Genomic DNA, 27,102 nt, shown 5'->3' on the forward strand with positions numbered 1-27,102 from the left:
GCAGGGGGTTTTGGTTGTGGTGACAATTAGCCACTACCCCATTGTTGTCTCTTGGTCTAGTTCTAGCCTTGTAGGGTGTCCCTCTCCAAGGCCTACAAGATTTTGTGGCAACATTAGGCACATTACAATTTTCAGAGATAAATGAGGGAGGGAGATTCCACATGGGCCACCTCCAAGAATTTGATGAAGATCTTGTTGAAGGAAGATAATGAGATAAAAAGATCAACAATTACTTTGTTAAATTTTTAATAACCATTTTCCATCAACATAAACAAGATGAAGAAGAACAAATCAGTTAGTTTAGCATGCATGCATCCAGGTTCCACCAATAGTCATCCTAGAAAAGAGAACCGTCCACATTAACAAGTCCTCTTTAAGGGTTTGTTCTAGTAAGAAATTTATAATGCATAAAACAAGAGATATATAAGGCAAGAGAAAATCAGTCTCCATAATGTGCAATGACCCAAATAAGGTATCATTTCTTCTCTAAATAGGAGGAAACCAAGTGCTAGCCTCTAGAATATCCCAAAGGAAGTAAAATCCCTGAAATGCAATAAATCCATGATACAAGGTGAATAGATTAAGGTTGAACCCCAAATGAGGCTTCACGAATGAGTAAAATATGCCAAAAATGCCCGGCGTCCTGCATAATTTCCCTCCAAAAGTCACACATGTGAGTGAGTGAGTGAAATATGCATGACATTATCTTCCAAAGTGGTGTGTAATGCTCTAAAAGTCATGTCTCTCCATGAAAAGGTGCAATGTCTCATCAAAGGGCATGTTTCATCATCCAAAAGTCACATCTCATCATGGAGGTGCAAGTTTCTCATCATACTAGGTTGGCTCCAAAAGTAACCATGCATCATCATCAAGTGAAATGTGTCATCATAAGTGCAACATCCTCAAGTTACGGCATGATGTCAGTGAGGGAGAAGGTGCCATGACCCCTTTAAAAGTGTGTGTTATCAATATCATGTCCATCACCATCAAGAGAAGGCTCAACATCCATTAAGAAGGTACAATGTCACCATGTGCATGCCATGCCTTCTCCAAGGGTTGTAAGGTCACCAAGAAAGTTGATTTCCCTCAAGAATGATCCAAATAAATCATCACTAAAATTGGAAAGTGTTTTCAAGAACCATGTAAGGAGAGTGTAGTCTTCTCCAAGGGTTGTAAGGTCACCAAGAAAGTTGATTTCCCTCAGGAATGATCCAAATCATCACTAAAATTGGAAAGTGTTTTCAAGAACCATGTAAGGAGAGTGTAGTCGTCATCATTATGCTAAGAAGATCCTCTCCATCATAGTGTATAATTATTTGTTTGTGCTGATATCATAAATACATTTAGGGAACACACTCCACAAACAACATAACAAGTGTGGCATGTCATATACAACGGTCATTAGCTTAGATACACCAAGAATCCTCATTAAACTTCACAATAGCTTAATATTCAATACAATTTACCAATTCTAGATAAGGTACAACCATCACCTACCCTTATCACATGCAACAAAACCCAAGGAAGGAAATAGGTTCTGAAAAGCACATTAATGAATCTTTGAAGTCTAAGACGAGTATAGTAGATGGGGAAGAGAAGATTTTCGTTGGTTGTCTTACATAGTCAAGTAAGGTCAATGAACATTCATCCCATAGGTGGCTTTGTGGAAGATTTCCCTAATGTTGTCAATTACCCTTTCCTTGGCACCGTTTCTTTCCATGCATTTACTTTGCCTTTTAATTTTCCTCGCCCTTCCAAGTTTGATTTGGGCATCTTGCTTTTCATTTCATAATGATTGTACATAAATATACATTTATAGTCCGGTTTACTAGGTTCATTGTTCATATGCAATTTATTTCATGGAGTATCAGAATACTTCATTAGTCCTTTTTTCATAGATGCATTCAATGCATAGGACTAGGGATGGTGGACTCACATGAGGAGGCATTACTCAATTTGCCTTGGATTTTGTGGCATTATCTATCCATTTTATTACTCTTTTGCATTTGACATTCATAATTGTTCTTAACTTTCCTTTCATTAGCATTAGCGTCAAGCTTACTGGCCCCAATGAGATTGCAATTAGAGTTACTCAAATTGGATAGAGATGAAAAACAACGTGTGGCATGGATCAGGAAGACAAAAGAATACTGTGAAATACATGATGTTCACTTTGGGCCAAGTTGAAGGTGAGCTACTATAGTTGGGCCAAGTTGAAAGATGATTCCTTTAAGAGTTTTCAAGTTATGATAGAGAATGATTTGCTTGCAAAAATTACTACAATTCAACAAAAGGTTGATGCAGATGGGTACACTCACAAATGGGAAGTGTTACACAATCATATTGCATGAGGTTAACTCTCGTAATTTTCATCACAAGAATGAGCTACAACACAATGAGGTTAACTCTTGTAATTTTCATCACAAGAATGAGCTACAACATAATACCGATGGAGCTTTTGATGGATTAGGGATATGTATCTTCAATTTTCTCTTCGATATAATACTATATTTGGTTGAGTAGATTGATGTTCATGCTTGATGATCACCCAGGGGGCTTCACTAGGGGAGCAAAACCATATCACGTGCATTCATATTGGGGGATATATATGGAGGAAAAAATGACATAATATATTGAGCATATAATAGGGGGTAAAGGGATTTATATTAGAAAGTATAAAAAATGGAGCTCAAAGTTAATAAAAAAATATGAAGGGGTACAAAAAATGTTAATGAAAAATGGATACCTACAATATCTAATGAAATAGGGGTTTTATAAATTGGGAAGGTGTATTGGGTTTGTATTGGTAGGAGTTTAAATAATTTGATTTTTAGAGGTATTTTACAATATGTAATCAAATTGAGGGTATTTTTTAGTATGCCACGAATGCACATGCTATGTCAAAGGTTCATTGAGTGAAGCCCCTGTGTGATCACCCTTTTGGTGCACTTTTTTTATGGTCATGGAGCTCGTTACCTCATCATTTTGTATGGGTGTACTTGTTTGTTTTGAGTAGAGGATGTTACAGTTTGTTCCATGTATGATGTACCTATACTTGTTCATTTTGACTAGAGAATGTTACAACTTGTTCCATGTATGATATTTCTAGCCCCCAAGGCTTGTATACTTGGAATGAGTAGTGGCTTATGTAGTAAATGGTCGTCATACGTGGTTCTCTCTTCATGGTTGGATATCTTTGATTGATGAAACTTTGTAGTTATGAGTTTATAATTTCACTCGATAGTTGTGAGATTGTCTTCTGTGCTACAATATATCATTGTGATTAATTCATGATTATATTGTTTATTGTAACACTCACGATTTTGATTGTCTTATGGTAGGGGTCACTAAGAGTTACCATTTGTATTTTCACAGTACAAGTTTTTATGAGGTATACTCCTTTTTGAAACAAAATACATGTTAAGGCACTTTATACTATTTTATTTTGTAATGGCAACATCCCCTTCTATATAATGTATTAACATCCTATTGAAATATTACTTTATACCATGGTGGGCACATATGTGGAGATGATGTAATATTATTTAAATTTTTTAATAGAGGTCACCCCTTATATTAGTTGGAATAAGCATATGGTGATGGCATATTAAATTAAGCATTATTGATGGGCCATCCCCTTCATGTTAGGCAAGATAATATATTTTATTCTTACATTTGCCGGAATCATGGAGCTCTCATTTCTCATGCAAAGGCAATGACATACGATATGGCATGAACATTAATATCATGTGAACCCAAACATGTAACTACCTTGTAGGAAGTTGTGGGATGAGTCAATATTTGTATGTCCTATCATTGGAGGGAGGTGAAGTCACGGTTTTGGGAGAAAATGTATGGAGTAAGCCGCTTCCTACTCTTTGAACCATGGCATATCATAATGACCCCTTTTTTTACTTTGGGGCTGCCTTCATATTGAGCCGTAGTTGCTTGCCTTGGCCATGCTTGATGCCTTGTTCCTTACCTTGTGTAAACCATATCAAGGGTGCATGGCATTTATACCATTTACGAGGATTCAATTCTATGTTGGGATTAGTTGATATTGGTCATGACCCATGTTATGAAGGTTGTCATATGATCATGAAAGGATGAAATTATTTAAGTCGCCTTCTCAATTATGTGAGCTTTGTTGACTTCTTTGTTGGCTTGAATTGGTTGGCATTCGTGTTATCTATCCTTGTGAGCCTTCATTTCAAGTGGGCCAACATTTATTTATTAAACGTTCACTGATGCTATGATGTGGTTTTGGATGTCCCATTATGTGGATATTCAAATTTATACATAGTCAAACTTTAAAAGATGGAGATTATATTCCACTGAAGGAGGTTGTTACCTTCCTTACTATTTTGGAGGTGGTTTTTAGTTAACTTTATTATATTATTATTGTTGAATGGTTTCATGGAGTTGGTTAAGATGAGACATTATTATATAGTTTTCAACGGGGATGATGATTATTTTATTGTTTTTCCTAGGAGAGAAGTTGATCCCAACTATTCATTTCTTTACTTATAGAAATATAATATTTTACTTAATTTCTTGGAAAACTAATGGATTTATGAAAACAATTGTTTTGTTTATTGTAAAAAGTGTTGAGCTGAAACCTTATATATAGGTTTGCTCTCTCCTTCATTTTTCTAGTTGGAGAAGGGGGTTTTCCTCTTGAACATTTGTTGAATATCTTGAGGATGTTCCTTTTCGATATTAATTTTCTGAATATGGAAGTTGGATTACAATTACTTCAGGTGTGTGATGAAGGCTTAAATATGATAACTTTAATTTTTATCTATAAGAGTTTTAGTGGAAGAATTTAATTGTGATTAATTTTCCTTTCAGAACTTTTATGTTTACTATTAGAAAGTGTGGGAATGAGTGCTATGTCTTCTTAATTAGAGCTTGAAATGCACAATGAGAGAGTCCAACCACCTGGGTTTTTAAGCATGGCTAGATATACCTACTCACACTGAAAGAACCTAAGGATTCTACCACTTCTATGTTGTCATCACATTTTTTATCTTAAAGAATCAACCTCTTGACACCTAGGTAGCCAATCTCCATTCTCTGAGAAATGGAACTTGGTTCCAAAGCATTCTGCAAGCATAAACCTGATGGAGAGTCTTAAACATCTTCTCAAGTTTCAATTTCTTCATGGATTTAGTTTCAAGTTTTGATATAGATGTATGTAAACCACTTTTGCATCCCCATTCGTCCTTTGAATTTCTTGTATTTCACAGGAATTATGTTTCTTTGATCACTTTCTTAATTAGCCATCAAATTCTTGGTCAATCTTAATATCCTTTCTACCAAAGTCCATGGTATCCCATTTCTTAAAATCCTAGTGGTAAGAAATTTGATGTCCAAACTGGAACCAAAAAGATGGATGAGATTATCAGTATAAAAAATCTAGCCTCTTCTCAGCTTCAGTCCCTTGATGAATGTAATCATGCCACTGGGTTCTCATATTGCCTCATAAATGAGGATGCTCCATGCAAAACTCTTCATATACCAAGCTTGCAAAGGAACCAACATTCCCCTTTCCTTGAGATATATATTTAGGTTTAATCCCATTTCAGATAGTGATAATATTATATTGAAAATGGCCCATGTGCTATATTTTGGAATATGGCCCACATGGTACCAAATCTGCCATAATGGGCACAAAACCCATGTTCTAAAATTTTCAGATTCATCCTCGTTGCCTCGTAAATCATGCCTGAAGTTGAATGTCTAGAAACTTTGTCCACAGTTGAGGGGCCCTTTCCAATCTGACTAACACTGCGATAAACAATCAAATCATGCTACAGTGATGCACCAAAGTTTAAGAATAAGCAACCTTCATTAGATCAGCTCTGTTTACAAAGGGCAGCACACAAAGTTTGTTGCCATCAGCTATCTATCCCAAGCCAATTACAAAAATGACTGATTAACATCCCCAGCTCTTTTTTAAGTCTGAATATTTGTACAGCTCTGTTCTAACTCTGAATATTTGTACAAAGAGAGCATTGGGTGGATCAAAACCAATCCCCCAATATCATATTTGTATAACTATGTGATACGTTCAAGATAGAAAAATTATAATATGGAAAAACAAATTGGATCTCCTGCTTCCCAAGAATACAAATACAACTTAACAAATGGTTTCTATTATTCAAGGTAGCTGATATTTGCTTTCCCTTGTTGTCTTGACCACTGATATGGTGTTTTCCTCACATTTGTGTCCTATTTTTTTTTTTTTGGTTTTTTTTGTGCATTTTGGGCAAATTGGCGTTAAAGAACCAAGCATATCTTTCAAACTGTTCAGTATTTTGGAAAATGGTTCACGATGTAACCAATTTGCCTTACTAGGAATAAAAACCATGTTCCAGAATTCTCAAATCTGCCTTCAGCACCTTGGAAATTGTGCCCAAAGTTTACTCTCTGGAAACTTTGACTTGTAACATTCTTATGTTTGACTGGGTGTGATCTGAATAACATACAATTATTTTAATACCTTTGGCTTCAAAACCCATATCACAAAATTTCTTCTAGAAGCGCACACATATGCTAACTGTGATCAGGTACCAGAATTGAGCTGTTGGTACAGGAACTAGACTAAACAATTCATCATAAGCATAATCAACTTAAAATTCATTTAATCTATTAGAGGCTTAGGAATTAATGAAAACGAAAAACTTTTACCATGAAATACGTACTAAAAGTTTTACGTTCAAAGGGGTGAAAATATATGATAAGATGGTTAATGTGCGCTTATGAGTGTGGGTCATAAGCAATATCATTTGAAAAAGGATACAAAATGGGAGCTCAACAGTCCCATATTTCATTTCCTCTGTGAGCCCCATTAGAGTTATGTTCAAGTCCCTTTTTTAGAATAATCTTTTTATATTGAGCAGAGATCTATTGGCTTTTTGAAGGAAGATTCGGCCTGAACAATTGTGCAACTTACACAAGTTGGCGGATATGCAGACAATGCTCTTCCTTCATGAAAGTTCGCAGTAACTTGCATGCCATCTGTCAAATATATAGCTCATTTGCCAAAAATGTCCTTCGGAATCCGTGTCCCCTCCCTTCCTTCGTGAAAGCTCACAGTAACTCGCATGCCATCTGTCAAATATACAGCTCCTTTGCCAAAAATGTGCTTTGAAAGGACCCCTCCCCTCCCGTCTCGCGACCCCAAAGCCCTCCCCTCGATTTTATTTTTCTGCAAACTAGTGCTTTGCTGCATCACCCAATCCAGACAATCTTGAAAAACTTCCACTGGGTTGTCAAACTCTGTTTTACTGCTATAATGTGATGGGTTGTTTTGATAGAAAATCCCACCCGGCCACGAACTTTATCCCAATGGTGACCCTCAAATGAGCGGAACATGTTTTTCTAATGCACTTCTTCCTATACCTAGCATCACTAAATGTATACCTTGTTGAACCATCCAAGGCATCAACTCTGCAGTAATATCTGCCCTTTCTAATGGTCTAGTCGTCCAATGAAGCCAATGAGTTGCACATCAGGGCACACAGGCAAACTAAGCTCTTTTGGCAATGCAGTTTTACTTGCAGTCTTTCCAATTTCAAGTGTTTCTATAGGATAGTTGACATAACCATCATTCTCCAGATGGACATCTAGTTCTGGGTTCCAATCATTATTGTCAATGTCATTCATGATTCCATTCTCCTTTACTACTTCATGTAAGCCACACCACCTTCTATTGTTTGGCATTCCCAGGCATAGCCATGGCATAATGCAACAATTTGATGGGCAGTTTTTAGACCAGCCATGAAAATTGTAAGATTCCCTAATTTACTCATACATGAATATAAAGCTCTAATTTATTCAACAAGAATGTAAGGTTCTGATTTACTCATACATTTTCCTTTAACAAATATGGAAACTATTTTGTGAACTTAAAGAGAATTCGTAACATCAAAATTTCATTGCTTCACTGTTGAGTACTCACCTAGCTTACTATGGTTGAAGATGCCTCAGAATTTGCTCCTGTTCCCGTTCCCGTTACCAAAAGACCAAAACCACCTAGCCAAACTGGGTACAACCTAGGTACTCAGTCCCAAAGTGCGGCTCAATTGACGCAATCTGGTCCCCCGTGCCCAAAAACTTAAGAACAATTGAACTCTTCCTCTCAATAAGTAAGATTCTCAGAAATTTCCCTTTCTCAGCCTCCTCCCCTTCCTCAAGATTTTCTTCCCCCTTTTATTTCTCTGCCCACCGCCTTCTTCCCATCTCCATGTCATTATTTTTGTTACGTGTAACTTTTTATAAAAATCAAATCTCATTTGATTTTATGGATTTTATTTTATTTTTAAATATAATTTGTAAATTAAAATTAACATTTTCTTTTAGTTTAAGGATATATATATATATATATAAGGTGGTATACATATTACCTACATAATTTGATATATATGATATTATGGTGAGGTATTAATTCATTACCTTAATTTATATCTCTTCCTGTAGTAACTAGCCTATATATAGTGCGATACATGCAGGTCCATGCATGCATAGCTATCGTATGGAGGTGTCGTATGTATGCTAATATTCGTATTTTATTTATAGTTGTAGATGGGTCATTACAAAAATATTCAGGTGTTCTCCTCGAATAGGATCATAGAGCTTAAAATAGTCCATATAGTGCTTTGGAAAGTCTAGGAATTTATAATCATCCGATGGCCCACATCCCTGGTGTCCGATGTGATGAATCACAAGGATAGATCAGGTGTACTTCATAAGGCCATGATCCTGATAATATGCCTGAAGATAGATAGGAAACAACGCAGTGTGCCAGTCATTTGTGACGAGAACCAAGTCACCCAAACCACCAGTTTTATACCAAGGAGCATACTCTACAACTACCACTATAATATTCATAATGTTTGTCCCAGCCATTGGAGGGGGCTTTGCCTCTCCCTGACCAGATGCTGTAGTAATTTTAGGTTTAGAATCAGTTTGAAAATCTGACTTTCGTCCTGCCTTTTTCTCAGAATCATAGATATCTTCACTCTTTGTTCCAAGCACGCTTGGCATCATCAAAGTTGTTGACAAAAGTGATTTTGGTGAACTTCTGGAGGACGACACAGAACGCCGTCATGAAATTTCCAATGCATTAAACCCCTTCATGCCAGGTATAGACAACGGCAATGTCTGGTATTCATATAAAAATTCTGCAGATATTGTATTTGACAAATTTTCCAAAGACTCTTCAGAAAACAATTCTTGCACCTAAGTCATTTCTTCATTTTTCCGAGTACTTGGTCACCCTCAGAACTATTATCCTCATTAAAATATTGGGTTTTCTTGGATGAACCACTTAATTTATCTTTAAATGACGAAACAAGTTTCCTCCATTCTCCAATCTACCAGAGGAGCTCCTTCTGCAATGCCAACACCTTCTTGCTCTGTTGTATGGTAGCTTGCAAGGATGCTTCCGAAATCTCATCTTGACTACTGGGTCCTTCATTTTGAGCATTTATGATAACCCCAACTTTGTTCTTGAAGAATTTTGTTGAATAAAGTGGTGAGGAGAGAGCCGCCTTGAATGTCTGCTAGAAAAAGCTCAAACTGATCCAAAATTGGGGAATTTTCCGAAAGTGCTAAAACCATCCAGTGGATCAAATCAAGAAAGTGTAGATATGAAACTACAAGGTCTATCTAAAGGCACCATGGTTTTTGGAACGCGGGAGAAGAAAATGAGAGTGACCCACGAGGAATGAAACTGAATTTGAACAGAAGGAGAAACATGCAAAACAATCAGAATGTGTAGGGGCAATCTCAGATAAGTTGGGCAGAATGTTATTTGAAGTGTTAGCACAACAGCTTGCAATATAGCGAGGAGGGAGGTGAGAAGTAGAAGAACCCACTTTAAATGTGGCTGAAGAAAAGGCAGAAATAGAAAAACCCAAATCAGATTCTCTTGTAAAACAGAAGGGAGGAGGAAAATTCACAATAGAAAAGAAATGCCAGAGATTGGCATGACAATTCACAATGTAAATTTGCTCACATGAAAAGTAGTAGCTGCTAGGAAATGCTAACCGAACTAAATTTTGATGCTTTGTCCTTTGCCTATCATGTTTTGTACTGTGTCATGGAAATAAAGGGCATCCTCCTTTAGGTCCATATGGGGTGAAATCCAGCTAGCATAAGACAAAAATCGAGCCTTTGTGTTGAGATGTTTGTTGCTCTGCAATGATTGTAAGATGGATAAGAAATAGTTAAGATAATAGGCATGGTATAACAGTGGTCAATGAAATGAGGTAGCGAGATCGATAAAATAACAAGCGTATGAGAACCTGCCTATTAATAAATCTCCTTTATCCCTAATAAATTAAATAATCAGAAGTGTTTTTACTTCAAAATTTGTTTAGTCACTAATACTCACTGATATGATTGTTGGATCTGAATACCATCAAATTTGGAGTTATGGAGGACTGATCAGAAGTGCATGTAGTGCGTACTTGTACTTGTTTTCGTATAAGGCAAAAATATTTGAAAACAATGATGTGACTGAAGAAGGTTAGAGCTGATGGAGCAAATGCTGATGTTGATATAGATTTATTGTTGTTGTCCTGAACTGAAAGGAGTGAAGCCTGAGCTGTATACATGCTTAGAAATTCTAGAAATGTTGAAACCAAAGGTCTGTAAGTTGATGCTAGAAAGATATTGCCACAAGAATGGCATCCCCTTTTTATTGGCACATTGCTAGAGACTACAAACTATTGTTAGAATCGTGAACAAGATCGTCTTCACCGTAACCCAAATATTAGCACATTTGTCATTGTCATTGATGTCATTGTTGTAGTGCTAAGTGTATGTTGTCATTTCTGGTTGAGTATAAGTTGTCTAGTTTGATGTCATGGATGAAGTCGCACATTGAGTAGTCTATCTTTGGAGAAATTTCTTCTTCAATTCCTTAGGCCAAATGAGAATCAAAAGTGTACAATTGTCTCGCCTACTCAAAGACCTTTCCAATGGTATATGGCACTTTGCTCAACTCCTAGAGAATAAGGATAGAAATCAATTTGAAGTGAGGTAGTTCAAGAAAGGTTCTAGCTTTGGTCAAAGTTTTGTATGGTAGATTGAAGCACGATCCAGTATGGACTAGCCTAGTAGGCTATGGAACAATATAGACTTCCCTGGGAAGCAGGGATTAGTATGAGGTCGGGGACTAATAGGCTTCCTCAGGAAAGTGGGGATCAATATGAGGTTGGGTGCCAATAGACTTCCTTGGGATGCAAGGACCAATAGAAGGGCCCATAAGCGAGTTTTCGTATGGAAAATTGAATAAGACTAAAACTTGGTTATAATGGAAAAATCGTGATTTACTGCTATCCTAGCTTTCCTTAGTCATGTCCACTAATCCATGATTAACGCTAATTAAACTTTATTCAGTGGCGACCAGAGAATATTATGAAAGCTTAATTATAATGAGGTATCAGATCCCTTGGGCTTCTATGATGTGGCAAGTCCACATGGATGACAAGTGGCAAACTTGATGGCATTGCAACCTCATCGCATGACATGTGGCATGTAGATTTGGCATTTTTATTCACCCAAATGGACATTTGGAGTGTTGTACCTGTTACTCGAAGGCAGTTCTTGCTGCGAAACTACGCTGAGAAACCAACTCAACCAGTCTTTAGGTTCAATCTAGCCCTTGAACCAGAGGGGGCCCCCTTAGGTGTTACGAGGCCTTTTTTAACGTTGTTCATTATCACTAGACTGTAGCATTTGAAGCACAATGACCAGATCATTTATTTGTTGTAGGTGGTTCCTAATGAATATCTAATCTCTGCTCAGAAATAAAGCCCTCTCTTGCTGAAACTTAATCAAAGTGCCAACATCTAATTCTGACAGAAAAACATAGCTTAAAGGATTTGGTGGAGGAATAGAAGAGAAATCAGGTAATTAAGTATTCATACGAAATACTTAATCAACCAAATATAGTAGATGAATGTATAAAATTTATGTAGCCAAACAAATATACATTCAAGAGATGACAAAAAGCGACAATTAAAGATGCAGAGGAGCTATTTCAAACAGATTATTCAATAAGCTTATCTCTATAATGATGATAACTTCGCGGTGGGCTGTCAGGGAGGTTGATACTCTAACCTAACCTTGCCCTAGCTCCTATGTTACCCTGAACATATGCAGAAATAAAGTATGAAAGCACTAGAAAAACATACAGAGAAAAACAAATTCTGTCATGAATTGGAGCCAGAATACTTTAATTAAATTCTTGTAATAAAAGTCTTTACAAAAATGGCAGGGTTTTGGCATCAAAAGCCAGCGCTTGCTTATTACAAATGATGGAATATATAGAATAAATCTCTCTGAAACTGTTACAATATTTCTGGAATAAAATCCTAAACAATATACCAAAAATAAAAGAAATCTCTAGATAATTGCAGGGAATTTGGACTTCTGGGAAATCTTCTGCCTCTAATTCAGGGAATGGAATTTTTAACTACTGACTTTTCTGCTTAAAATATGGAGTTGTTTGATTAGTTCTCTATTTGAAATAGTGAATTCAACCTCCTACTAATGCCTTCAAAACTTGAGCTTTTATCTTTACTTGCCACCTATCTTTTGACTGACATTTATTTTATGCCCTGGAATCTGGGATTATTGCTAATTTGGATGTTTAATTTGACCCTTGAATTAATTGAATACTCAAATAATACTGAAGAAGATTGACCTCTTATCCTTGTTCACTATCTCAAACTCCCATATCTTCTTTTGCTATGCATTACCACTTCAGCACTAATGCAACCAAATTGGAACACCATGTCCTAGTATCTTCTCGTTGAATGGAGAATTTTGAAGGCCACTGAGTTGTATATGCACCATCATCTTGAATCATAAGCCAAAGAAAATCACTTTCTTTCTTAATGGCAGTTTTATCTATGCTTTCTGATATAATAATTAAAATTATCCTGCATTCTTTTCTTCTTAACCTGGTAGCAACTAGACATTTTGCTACAAAAGTAGCTACGGTTTTATAGTGATCTCTGTATAAATGGTGGTATTATTTTCTCCCATCCATTGTGGAAATATTCAAAAGTGGTGCAACAGAGTTTGTGCCCTTCAACAATGGAATACATTACATTTCTTTTGGATAGAGATCATTTCTCCAGTTGTGCCCTGACACTAAGACCAAAACCACAAGAGTAGATGTATCATCCTCGTAGTTTGAATTCTCTTTGAAAACTCATCCTCTATGTAATTTTTTTGATTACCCCTGCACATGAAACAAATATATTAAAAGAAAACTATTTCTTTTTTATGTTCCTTGTTTATAGCTCACCAACAACTCCTTTACTTTATCTCTGACTTGTGATTTCTGAAAATTAATTGTCCAACAAGTAATGGCAATTTTATCACCATCCATGTCAGCATGAACCAATTTTTCCTCAACCTTGGTCAACTCCTCCATCTAAATTTTGCGTTTTCATTCATTTCACTTTGTGCACAATATATATGCTCTTACATCATGTTTTGTCTACTTGCAATATCTTCTATAGAGAGCAAGAAATTTTTATGAGATTCCTATCTAATTTAACTGATGGGTCCAAAGCCTCCCCTGGCCTTTGTAACTTATATTCAGAAAGCTATGATGAACATTTTATTTGATTTCTATAGCTTTCGATATCTTTCCATATTCGATCAAGAGCATAAAGATTACAAAGAAGCATTCAGACTGCATGAGCACTCGTGTCTTTATAGCTATTTAGAACCTCTACAAATCTAGTAAGGATCATATATGGATTCAGCAAGATTTAATGAATAATTCAACCATTTATTCCATGCCTCAAGACCGCCATATAACTTTGAGTGTTTCCTTGGATGCAATGCAACAATATGAAGCATCTTGATGTTTGATGCCTAAATGCATCGAGCTGAAATTTCGGTTTTCACCAATGGTCCTTTGCTTCATGGCAAACAATTACTAGAATTGCTTCTGAGAGTTATGTGGTCATCATGTCTCTCAAACAATTCCAAATGACACTAAATGTCCCTTCTTGAAATTTTTCCTTGTATTGTTCAATAGATCAAAAGAAACCAACTGTAGCAGAATAATATTGTCCCTTTTAAAGGTCTAAAAAAATCAATGTCATTTTACAAAGCTCCAAATAGGTTAACAACACATAACAATTTTTCGTTAGTTGCACACTTAGGCCTGAAACCTGGCATTGGATTACTCCTTATTGGCATGCTAAGAAAGTCATTCCTTTACACAACACTCTTGGATGCAACTCTCTCCATAGTGAATGTGCACAACTTTAATACACATAGTTCTATCACCAACAACCAGTAAAATAAAAAAATGACAACATCACTCTTGTGTGCAGGAACTTACCAACAATAACCATTTCTTAAACATTTCCTAGAAGTCTGAAAAACTAGTAGTTGCCAGTATTTAAAACCCTTGCCTCCAAATTCTCTCAATATAGTACTGAGTTATTCATTGCAACAATTTCAAGCTAATAAATCCGACCACATAAATGAATTGATGGATCCACCTTCTTCAGAGCCTAATATGAAAATGCTTTAAGTTCTCGTGAGCAAACCTCTGACTCAACAACCACTTGCTCATTAAGAAACTCCAAAATCCCACTTAAAATAACAGGTCCCGTTACCCACCATTTTGTGGGTAATATCCCTAGGATAAATTTTTTCTCCAAGATGTTCCTTAGCCGGTAGCCAACAACCACTAGCTAGCTCATTGTGCCATTTTCTCAGCCCCACCTGAGCTAGCCATGTGGTCCCTCACCCATCTGCCATGATCGTATGTTTGAAGGTGGGCCTCCCGAATCTATAGGTATGCCATTTGGAAATTAAGTATTGTAGTTTGCTTATCATGGACAATTTTGGGCATGGATTAATGGGGGAATTCGGCAGAAAGAATGGGTTAGGTCTGTGCTTATGTCTCCTAGACCCCTTTTAGGAATTAACCTTGGATTCTAGTCCCGTGGGATATCTTTTATTGACCATTTGGTTCTAAGAATGATATTTCACTGGAAACTTTGATTTTGGTTGTGTGGTCCCACTCCCTTGTCCGCTTGTATTACCCTCTTTCCATTTGTTATTGCCCCATCCATTATTTTTCCTACCTCGATCCACATCTGTCCATTGGGTCCACATAGGGTTAGCTTGCCCCTTCCTCTTGCCCACACCTTGGGTCATGGCTTGAAATGAAGCTCGAAGGTTGATGCAGCTGAAAAGAAAGTTAAAAGCATATATGGCCACATTCAACAAGAAAAGTACCACAAAATGCAAAAGATGGTTGGTACAAAAACAATTTAGCACATGGACAAAAGCCAATACATGAACTCTACCCCATCACCATGGCCATCACCCTAGTTCCTACAGGTTCTATCAGCCTTCTCCATCGTGTAAGAACCCACGATTGTCGCAACCCCTGGTGGGCGATGAACCGCCCCACCTTAAAAGGGGGGAATTCACTGATATATCTTATACATCATGCTCTAACCCCTTGAGCCCTGAGCAGTTAATCAAAGAAAATCATAAAAAGGAAAAAGACATACAAAGAAGGGTGGAAAAATCAAGGTCGCGACACCTCATGTACCACGATTTCTCCCTCCTATACATTATAAACGCAAGTATGGACTTCCCTCTCATTAGCTACCCTTGCACCCCATCATGTGACCCAAGGCTGCCCCTTCGCATCCCTTGCTTCACTCACCATATCTATCACATGCCACCACCTTTGGAAGGATGTACCTTAAATATTATCCTCTTTAGAAGTAGAAACCCCTAATAAGATACTTGGTTAACCCTATTTGGAGTTTAGGAGACATTGGCACATCCCGAAGACCATTATGGAGTGGCAAGCCATTATGAAATCTCCACCTGTGATCCATTTTACTTGATTTCTCTAATGACTTGTTGTACTGGAAGGTTAGGGGACGCATTAGATCTTATGCGAGATTGCAAATGGTTTCCATTTGGGGTTTGGTCTCGCTATACGGGGTCCTAATCCTTTAGAGGGCTACATTGGCAGATATAAGGTGAGAGTTGAGATCCATAGGCCTCTAGAGTAGTGGTTTTCACTTCGTGGATCCCCACAACCATCCAGAGATTGCTCGTGGTTCAATTATTGGACGAGGAGGATGCACCCGAATCATCATGACCAGTCGGCCCCAGATGTACACCATACACTTGTGAGATGATCCAAGACTTGTATGATGATATGGCATCAACTACACTATAATCCTAGCCCTTGCAGGTGACCTGCAGGAATCTTCGATTTGTTTGGAGACCCATGAGGACACTTGTGTGCCCCCACGTGCCATTTGGAGCACCACAGGTTATTACAAGGCGCCAACTCCTTGTCCATTGCTTTTGAGGGTCTTATTCTTCATTGTGGCATCCATGGACCTCATTAGGCCTCTTAGAGGGCCCTACAACATACATAGATTATTATTTGACTCCTTGAGAGGCTTACATTTTCATTTATGAGCTAGTTTTGTGGGCTTGTCACTAAAAGTTGTATTATTAGCACATTATTTTATTTTTGGGGCTTATGTAGGCCAAGGAGGTTAATTTGAACTCCTAAGTTGTGTATAAATAGGAGCAAGTCGAGTTCATTTCTCATCATCACTTTGGATTAGATCTCTCTCTTCTTTAGAGAATTTCACACTTTTTTCTGGAGGATCAATTGGAGCATTTATGGATGAATTTTGATGTATGGTTATTGGTATATCTTCTCTTGGATCTTCTCTATTGTCATTTGTGAGTGGTTGGATATACTCTACTGCATGTAAGTACGAAATTTTGATGTTATTCTTGTTACTTTTGTCATCAATTTTGGATTGGGATTTTTATTGTTTTAGGGCTAATTGTTATATGCAAATTATTGCTTAATATTGTGGGATTGTCTCTATTATAACGTTCTCTCCATGTATGGGCCATGTAGTGTGAGTGAAATACCCTAGGGGTAAAATTGAACGTTAATCCATTCCTCTTGTGCATTTGAAGTATAAAAGCTGGAAGATTGCTTTCACTTGACCTAGAGGGTTTATGAAATAATTTTGAGGCCTCCTTGATCAGGAATGAGGAAATATTACACATAATCAACATAGACTCCATTCTACCAAGGATTAAGGCACTGATCTACCAAGGGTGGTCACTAAAACTCTTATTCTTTCACCTTCTCCCAAGTCTAGCCACATTGGGGTGCTTAGGGCATCAATTTCCCGACAAGCTAACCACTAGAAAAATTCAATCTCCTAGGGTATCCTGGGTTGGCCTTTCCTCTAGCCCTCCTCCAAATTTGAAGGCATTCCGATTGTGGAATTGGGAGAAAAGCCACGCCCTAGCTCCGGGACCAAAACTTGCCCTACCATCCCTAAGGCTAGCACTTCCTAGGGTCAAAGCAACATCATTAAGAAAAAATGCTTTATTTGATCCTTCCCACCTTGTCGAGGGTAAAAATATCGTTGATTGTTCCATACCTTCCTCATACCCTAGACCAGGTCCACTTGGCCCTGTGTCGTCCTGCTCCTTCAAAGGACCATTCTTCAAGAACCATTCGGGATACCAATTCTAACAAGGATTTTAGGGTGTGAGGAATGCCTTTCAAAGCTTATTCCGATAAACCTAACCCCCAAAATCCTCTTCCTTTCCATAGAAGTACATAGTACCTTACTTAAAAGGCGAGCAAGCTCCATCCTTTAAAACCTTCTGGGAAAGGGCCTGGTTCACTCATATGCATTGAATTATCATCCATTTGTGTTAAATTGGCAACTAGGGCCAAACTCCATGTGGATCAGCTTATTTATGACAGCTGATATTTTTATTGGATCCCTCTCGTCGAGAGGTGTAGGATTGATCCAAAGATCATCCGATTCCGATAAGTATTTATGGAGATATGAATTTATTTTGTTTATATAATTATTACCAAGCCGACCAGCAACTTGAGTAGGCTCAGAAGCCCAATAGACGTGTCTATTCATCATCTACGTTCTAGTATAAATTGGTGAGGATTTGAAGTCATTTTAACACACATTCTTGGTGTGTTCTCCTCCTCTCCACGTCTTGGGTTTTTGGAGAAGGAGGGACACCTAAAATATACATTTGCTGATGCCCTAGCCGCAGTAGCTGATGCCCTAGCCACAGTTCAGTTGTGCCCTAGCCACAGTGCAGATGATGCCCTAGCCACAGGCTTATAAGAAGATCTAAATGCAGATAAGAGGAGACTTATGTGCAGCATGAATAATCCCCTATACTGCTGTCCTAAAGAGGCTCCTATCTGCGGTGCTAAAGAGCCCTATCCACTGTTCCAAAGTGCCCTAACCGCAGGTCAAGAGATGCCCTAAATCCGCAGTCTGTTGAGCCCTTATTCACAGCTAAACAGTGATCCTATTCCACAGCAACTGGAGCCTAATACGCAGCTAAGAGGAAGTTCTATACATAGCCAATACGGAGGCCCTAATACGCTGCCTGTAGCAGCCTAAACGCAGTCTACACACAGCATATATATACGCACAGCCTGAAGCACTTGTACACTGTCCACGCTGGAATGAAGACGCAGTCCACCCTTGGTATGACAATCTTCGTATTACATGGATAAGGTATGACTATATGCTGTTGTGGTATGCCTGTAGAATACCTGGTATAAGGATGACCATATCATGGATCTATTCTATAGATCACATGCCTATTTATAAGGAAAAGCTGTACCCAAGCTACTACAATCTAATAATCATTGTTGCAGTAATGATAAGGATATCAGAGATGGTCATCATGCTGTAGAACTCATTGGAGACCTGGTTGATATAATGAAATGACTGTCATAATAGAAATCTCTGTATAGCAATGAGAGCAGTAAACCAGTCATTGAGTACACATTAGATGGGTGCAGATCCTTGATGTTGAGATCAACACTGTGATATTTGGGTACAGCGTAACATGATGAATGGGCAGCGTGAAGATCATGAGCAGCATGTAGGATGCTGTGTGTTGGCGCTATACTGTAAGGTACAACAAATGAACGAGATGCAGAATGATGATAGGTGAAGGAGTCACCTTGAGAATCAGTTGAAGCAGAATGTCTTCAACTGATCTCATAATTATACGAAATGATCTATGCTAGATCTAGATAAGTCAAAGTATTGACTGCTGTTGTAAATGTACTCTCTCTCTCTCTTTCTCTGCTGAACTTTGAAGATAAAAGAAGATTTGATCAAAGGGTTTCCCCACACATTGTGGGGTTTGTCCCTGGCTCGCGCCATATCTTGTGTCCTCTTGTCTTGGCTTGTCTTCTGCGTTTTGTATTTATGTTCTATCTGCAGTTTATCGTAATGCTGATGTGATTGCTAACAGTGAAAATTTAAATAAATTGCTCAAGCATAGAACATACCTAAAATTTAACATGGTATCAGAGCTGAGGTGAAGACAATGCCCAAGCAAGAGTGAAAGAGCAATCACCAAAGGCAGTTGGGACAAGACAGAAGGATCAATGGGTTCCCCATAATTCACCTAGGGTGAAGTCAAAGCAGAGAATGTTATCAGAATGGCACAGCAGGAGTTTCTGATGGCCCATCTAATGATCCCTTCATTGGGAAGTTCGGATCTAAGGGTGGAAGGAAAGGCAGATGCCTTGTTGAAATAAGTTCGGCCGTTATGCGAAGGAGTGTCCGAATGGCAGGGACACATCTCTTGATGAAGATAACAATCATTCCTGGGCGATTAAAGGAATGACTGGTAATGCAGGTCATCAAGGAAATGGTCGACTCTTCCACGAAAGCAAGAAACCCTAAAATCTCTTCTATGTACCTGATCGCAAGAAGAACCTGGTGTCCATCTGAATGGAAGTCGAAGGTTACAAAGGTACGTGTTTGAAAATAGATATTTTAAAGATACTTTTGAGTTCAGGGTTGTATCAAGTTGCAGGAAGTCCATTGGGGACCATGTCCATTGACTCAGCACCGGAGGTCTGTGAGTCAGATGGTGACTTAAATGCCTGAATTCAAAAGGGAGCATGCAGGTACTTGTCTGAAATGTACTGAAGGAAAATATTATAAGGGGACCATTCCCCTCATGCAGCAGGTCCACAGGCTTGGAACAACCCGAGGAGTTTGAGACTCATGATCGAGAATCTCATGTAAACAGGTGGAAGAAAGCCCTCTATGGCTTGAAGCAAAACACCTCGGGCATAGTATGAGAGGATTGATAGCTGTCTAATGCAGCTGAGACTCACCAGGAGTGAAACTGATCCAAACCATTACTCGAAGGTTGTGGATGATAAACCTCTCATACCGGCACCTATGTCTGACAGGTGCAGACCCTCTCATTTATAGGAGATAGAGGGAGTTGGATTCTGAATGTGAAAAGATAAGCTGCAAGCCTGTGACTACCTCAAGGGTCTTAACTTTCAGAAGTTATATGGTAGTGATGTCGGACCTGATTTGGGAAATGCCTCTGAGTTTTATAAACTCATTCGCGTTGATGTTCTTGGAGAACCTCTGTCCGGACATCTGTGTTGCAGTTAGCATGGTGAGCTCATATTTGGTTGAGCCTCACTGGATTGGTGCCAAGAATCTTCTGAGGTATCTTCAGGGCACAATCTCTCATGGATTGAGATACACTGCCGAAAAGATGAAATTGCATTATTATTCGAATGCTGAATGGGCAGGCAGTGTGGAGGATCACTTAAGCACTTTTAAGTGCTCTTTCTCTTTGGAATCTGCCTCGATACCCTGGATGAGCAGGAAGAAGAAGTCGGTGACTCTGAGCACCACTAAGGCAGAATACATTACTGATAGTATGGCCTTCTGTGAGGCAGTCTGGTTGCTGAAGCTCTTCAGTGAGCTGTTTGTACACATGATGAATACCACTGTGATTCTCTGTGACAACCAGAGATGGGATTCGATTATTGAGGAATCCTGTATTCGTCGATTGCTCCAGCCGATAGACATCATCTGGGATATGGTAAGTTGATGATCTAGGAGGCTCCATCGAACTATGATGATGTAAAGGACAGAGCCCCGAGGAAAGATCAAATTTGTGATTTTCCTGGACGACTTGGAGTCATCGAGAGACCTTTGAAGAAGGGTCCTACATGTTGCATACATTGAGCTCTGGGAGCTCTGGGGGGCTTGCAGTTCTACTGAAGCAACATACGACCACAGGGTGACTCACCCTCCCCTGGTGGTGCGCACTGGAACAGGATGATTCGCTCTCCTGTGTAGCAGGATGATTAGTTCTCCTGTGAGGCCTGGATTGATGTGTTCTCCATGGCGGTTGTAGCAGGATTGATGTGTTCTCCTGTGAGGCCTGGATTGATGTGTTCTCCATGGCGGCCTGGATTGATGTGTTCTCCATGGCGATTGTAGCAGGATTGATGTGTTCTCCTGCGAGGACAGGATTGATTAGTTCTCCTGTCGAGGCATCCTACCCATGCAGTCTGGGACTCATGGGAAGTACCTCTCATCTGATCAATGAGCAGGGAAATGAAGTTAGGGACCATAGTAGTACCGATGGACGCATCGTTGTATCTACCGTACTCCCTATGCTAGGATGACCTCCATTGATCTGGGATCAATGATACTGGTCTGGGACCAGTGGTAGGAGTTGTACATACTATGACGCTGACTTCGGGTCAGCTGGTAGGAGTTGTACATACTATGACGCTGACTTCGGGTCAGCTTAGACTGGTCTGGGACCAGTGGTACACACTCCGAGACTGACTTTGTGTCAGTGCAGTACTGGTCTGGGACCAGTGAGAGTGGTACATACTATGACGCTGACTTCGGGTCGGCTGAAACTGGTCTGGGACCAGTGGTACATACTCCGAGACTGACTTCGTGTCAGTGCAGGACTGGTCTGGGACCAGTGAGAGTCGTACATACTATGATGCTGACTTCAGGTCGGTTGGGACTGGTCTGGGACCAGTAGTACACTCTCTGAGCCTGCGGTACTAGTCTGGGACTAGTGAGAGTCGTACATACTATGACGCTGACTTCGGGTTGGTTGAGACTAGTCTGGGACTAGTGGTACGCACTCTGAAACTGACTTCGGGTCAGTGGAGAATGGTATGAGACATTCTCGATCAATTCTTCTTCTTCATAGTTCAACAGAGCTGAGCAGAGCAGAGCTAGCAGAGCCAGCAGAGCTAAGCAGAGCAGAGCTAGCAGAGCCAGCAGAGCTGAGCTAGCAGAGCCGAGCAGAGCAGAGCTAGCAGAGCCAGCAGAGCTGAGCAGAGCAGAGCTGAGCAGAGCTGAGCAAAGCAGAGTTAGCAGAGCCAGCAGAGCTGAGCAGAGTTGGGCAGAGCAGTGCAGGGCACTGATGGCCGAGATTGTACAGTCGGACTTATGGATCACTGGATGGAGTTCTCCCTAGTTGAGAGGGAGTGTTAAATTGGCAACTAGGGCCAAACTCCATGTGGATCAGCTTATTTATGACAGCTGATATTTTTATTGGATCCCTCTCGTCGAGAGGTGTAGGATTGATCCAAAGATCATCCGATTCCGATCAGTATTTATGGAGATATGAATTTATTTTGTTTATATAATTATTACCAAGCCGACCAGCAACTTGAGTAGGCTCAGAAGCCCAATAGACGTGTCTATTCATCATCTACGTTCTAGTATAAATTGGTGAGGATTTGAAGTCATTTTAACACACATTCTTGGTGTGTTCTCCTCCTCTCCACGTCTTGGGTTTTTGGAGAAGGAGGGACACCTAAAATATACATTTGCTGATGCCCTAGCCGCAGTAGCTGATGCCCTAGCCACAGTTCAGTTGTGCCCTAGCCACAGTGCAGATGATGCCCTAGCCGCAGGCTTATAAGAAGATCTAAATGCAGATAAGAGGAGACTTATGTGCAGCATGAATAAGCCCCTATACTGCTGTCCTAAAGAGGCTCCTATCTGCGGTGCTAAAGAGCCCTATCCACTGTTCCAAAGTGCCCTAACCGCAGGTCAAGAGATGCCCTAAATCCGCAGTCTGTTGAGCCCTTATTCACAGCTAAACAGTGATCCTATTCCACAGCAACTGGAGCCTAATACGCAGCTAAGAGGAGGTTCTATACACAGCCAATACGGAGGCCCTAATACGCTGCCTGTAGCAGCCTAAACGCAGTCTACACACAGCATATATATACGCACAGCCTGAAGCACTTGTACACTGTCCACGCTGGAATGAAGACGCAGTCCACCCTTGGTATGACAATCTTCGTATTACATGGATAAGGTATGACTATATGCTGTTGTGGTATGCCTGTAGAATACCTGGTATAAGGATGACCATATCATGGATCTATTCTATAGATCACATGCCTATTTATAAGGAAAAGCTGTACCCAAGCTACTACAATCTAATAATCATTGTTGCAGTAATGATAAGGATATCAGAGATGGTCATCATGCTGTAGAACTCATTGGAGACCTGGTTGATATAATGAAATGACTGTCATAATAGAAATCTCTGTATAGCAATGAGAGCAGTAAACCAGTCATTGAGTACACATTAGATGGGTGCAGATCCTTGATGTTGAGATCAACACTGTGATATTTGGGTACAGCGTAACATGATGAATGGGCAGCGTGAAGATCATGAGCAGCATGTAGGATGCTGTGTGTTGGCGCTATACTGTAAGGTACAACAAATGAACGAGATGCAGAATGATGATAGGTGAAGGAGTCACCTTGAGAATCAGTTGAAGCAGAATGTCTTCAACTGATCTCATAATTATACGAAATGATCTATGCTAGATCTAGATAAGTCAAAGTATTGACTGCTGTTGTAAATGTACTCTCTCTCTCTCTTTCTCTGCTGAACTTTGAAGATAAAAGAAGATTTGATCAAAGGGTTTCCCCACACATTGTGGGGTTTGTCCCTGGCTCGCGCCATATCTTGTGTCCTCTTGTCTTGGCTTGTCTTCTGCGTTTTGTATTTATGTTCTATCTGCAGTTTATCGTAATGCTGATGTGATTGCTAACAGTGAAAATTTAAATAAATTGCTCAAGCATAGAACATACCTAAAATTTAACAATTTGTGACTCCATACACATTGGGTCTCCTCTCATTGGTGAAATTTCGTAAATAGAAGGGAGCCTTAGCTGAGGTGACAATGGGCTAAGACTCCATTTGTTGCCCTTGGCCTAGCATTTTCCCTTTAGGGATCCGCTTTAGGTTCCCTGCTAGTTTGAGCGGTAACATTTTGGCGTCGTTGTCTGGGACTCAAGACGTGTTTTGTGTCTCGTATGACATATCGACATATCATTATTGAAGACTCCACTAGAAGAACAGAACCCTAGTTCTTCATTGAACTTTAAAGTTAATGCGTGTAGGGTGAAGCAAGCATATATCAAGGCACTTTAATTCACCCTGGTGACTCCATTATAATCTTAACATGCAAAATCATAGAAATGGATATTTATTTTAGTCTTATATTTGAAAAAATCAGTAACCAAGAGATTTAATAGCTGCAAAAGAAAGCAGTGAATGTGAAGAATCTTTTCAAAAGATGTTGGAGAGCTTGGATATGGAATTCATACTCAGGTTTTATAGGTTGCAAGAAGTACAACTCGACATAGTAAGGTGTGCTTATGAAAAGGATCCTAGTCGTCTCCTTGATCTTGCTCACATAACTTGTGCTGTGAATATCCTCGATAACATCATCATTAGCAATTTGAAAGGGAATACCTCCTCTGAGGATGACGAAGAGTTGGATCCCACGATCCTCCAAGTCACACAAGAAAGAATGGATGAATATAATGGGTCATGCAGGGCGGTAGTAAGTGAATATAATTCTAATGAAGTTTTCTTCTGCTGAAATGTTGAAGAAATGAGGCTTCATAAGATGAAATGTGAATAGAAAGAGAACCCTACTAATGCTCTCCTCCTAGAAGCATACTACCGGAATCATGTAACAAATACCTTAGCCGTTGTTCTTCAAGAGAAGAGAGAAGAAGAGAGGTCTTGCTTGTCAACCAACCAAGATGAAGATGACCTTGAGGACCTCGGTGATGAGCAGGAAGATGAGTCCTCATTGGGGTTGCAGGGTGGACAAGATGATTTTGAAATCACGTGTTGAGGACAATGAAGTTATGGAAAGTAAGGCCGAGACTAACCTTAGCTTTCTCAAGGATATCACTCTTGATGACTCTCCTTTGAAAACCTTGAGGAAGGTTATCCCGTGAGCTCCTTGGAGAATGACATTGGAGATTATTTATGCATTGAAGAGGAGATGGTTGGGCCCCAATTCAATTGTGCTCCTATTTATGATACTGACAAGGAAGATGAGAGTGAGATTAGTTTTTCCTTTATCTCGGATATTACTTGCGATGCCATATCAATCGATGCCTTTGGGAAGGAGAATTATTCTTTTCCCTTCCATTAATAAGGATAGTTGGAAGTGATTGATTCTCCTTTTAACGAAAGCCCAATCTTCGATGCTTGTGATGAGGAAAGAAATGAGGCTCCCACCTACCCACCTTATGACTATGTATTCAAATCACTTGAGCCTTTAGATTGTGGGGAAGGAAATCTCATTGAATATAATACTTTGCCCTCCCTTTTGCCTTTCCCTCTTGTTCACCACCTTGAAGTATTGCTCAAGTAATTCCCTCATCTCTTTTGACATGACCTCAAGTGACCATGCCCCTTTTCCCCTTTTTGAATATGGTGTCAAGAAAGAACCCTTCATTAAATATACTTTATCCCCTTTGAACCATCCTCAAGATTATGATCACTCTGCGAACTCCTGTCTTCGATGTGACCATCACATTGAGCGACCTATTTGTTGCACTCCTTTCTCTCACCTTGTGTTCCCCTCTCATCACAGTCATGTGGCATCTTAAAAGCATGATATTGTAGGCAATGATTGTGAGGAGTTTTTGAGAATGATCATTCATTCCACCATTCTGTACCTTGAAGGAAAGTTTGGGACCTCTAGATTGACCAGTTTTCTTTGTCCTAGGACTTCCCTTTACTTCGGATGAAGATCTTATTTTCTCTCCTACCCGCTTCATCTGCCATGTGACTATGTCCACATTCGATTTGGGGGCTGCTATATGAGTAATCATAATGGCAAGCATATGTATATTGATGTGATGATATCTTGGTTGCATTGGCTTTATGATTACACTTAGCATTAGCATTAGCATTCGCATTATCACATGCATGTTACAGTAGGATGCATTGCATATTGATTTTCACATTAGAACTAATGGCATATGATATGTCTCATGGTAGATTAGTTGGACTTAGAATAAAATTTGCATATTTTTATTTTTATGTTGGTTTTATGGCCTAACATATTAGCATGTGCGATCATGAGACGTCGCGAAAGCATGTTGCCTTGTGTTTTTCCATCTATTATATGTGCATGTGACAGGTCTACGACAATTAAGAGATTGTTGGAGTTCTCATGACCTCCCGTTAGAGCAGCTTCGCCCAACTCTTCGAGAGATCACGTCCTATTTTGAGCTAGATGTTACCCACCTAGGAGAAACAAATTCTCCAAGATCGTCCTCAACCGACATTTAGCAGCCACTAGCTAATCATTGTGCCATTTTCTCTGTCACCTGAGCCAGCCATGTGGTCCCTCGTCGATCTGCCATGATCATATGTTTGAAGATGGGTCTCCTGAATCTAAAGGTATGCCTTGTCATTTGGAAATTAAGTATTGTAGTTTGCTTATCATGGACACTTTTGGGAATGGATTAATGGGGGGATTCAGCAGAAAGAACAGCTTAGGTCTGTGCTTTTGTCGTCTAGACCCCTTTTAGGAATTAACCTTGGATTCTAGTTCCGTGGGATCTCTTTTGTTGACCATTTGGTTCCAGGAATGATATTTCACGGTAAACCCTGATTTTAGTTGCGTGGTCCCGCTCCCTTATCTGCTTATATTACTCTCTTTCCATTCGTTATTGCCCCATCCATCATTTTTCCCGCCTGGGTCCACATAGGGTTAGCTTGCCCCTTCCCCTTGCCCACACCTTGGGTCATGCCCTGAAATGAAGCCCAAAGGTTGATGCAATTAAAAAGAAAGTTAAAAGCATATATGGCCACTTTCAACAAGAAAAATACCTCAAAATGCAAAAGATG

At 39.4% G+C, this 27,102-nt stretch overlaps 2 pseudogenes; both read right to left on the reverse strand.

The window, feature by feature from the left end:
* Positions 1-7,236: 7,236 nt before the first annotated feature.
* On the reverse strand, positions 7,237-9,688 carry LOC149241929 (granule-bound starch synthase 2, chloroplastic/amyloplastic pseudogene; annotated as a pseudogene).
* A 3,946-nt stretch (positions 9,689-13,634) lies between these two features.
* The window catches only part of LOC149241930 (acyl-coenzyme A oxidase 2, peroxisomal pseudogene), a 33,830-nt pseudogene continuing 20,362 nt past the window's right edge, over positions 13,635-27,102 (reverse strand).

The sequence above is a fragment of the Pinus tabuliformis genome, chromosome 8, assembly GCF_031772625.1.
Source record: "Pinus tabuliformis cultivar Carrire ecotype Pingquan chromosome 8, CPIR1, whole genome shotgun sequence".
In the NCBI taxonomy this organism is placed as follows: domain Eukaryota; kingdom Viridiplantae; phylum Streptophyta; class Pinopsida; order Pinales; family Pinaceae; genus Pinus; species Pinus tabuliformis.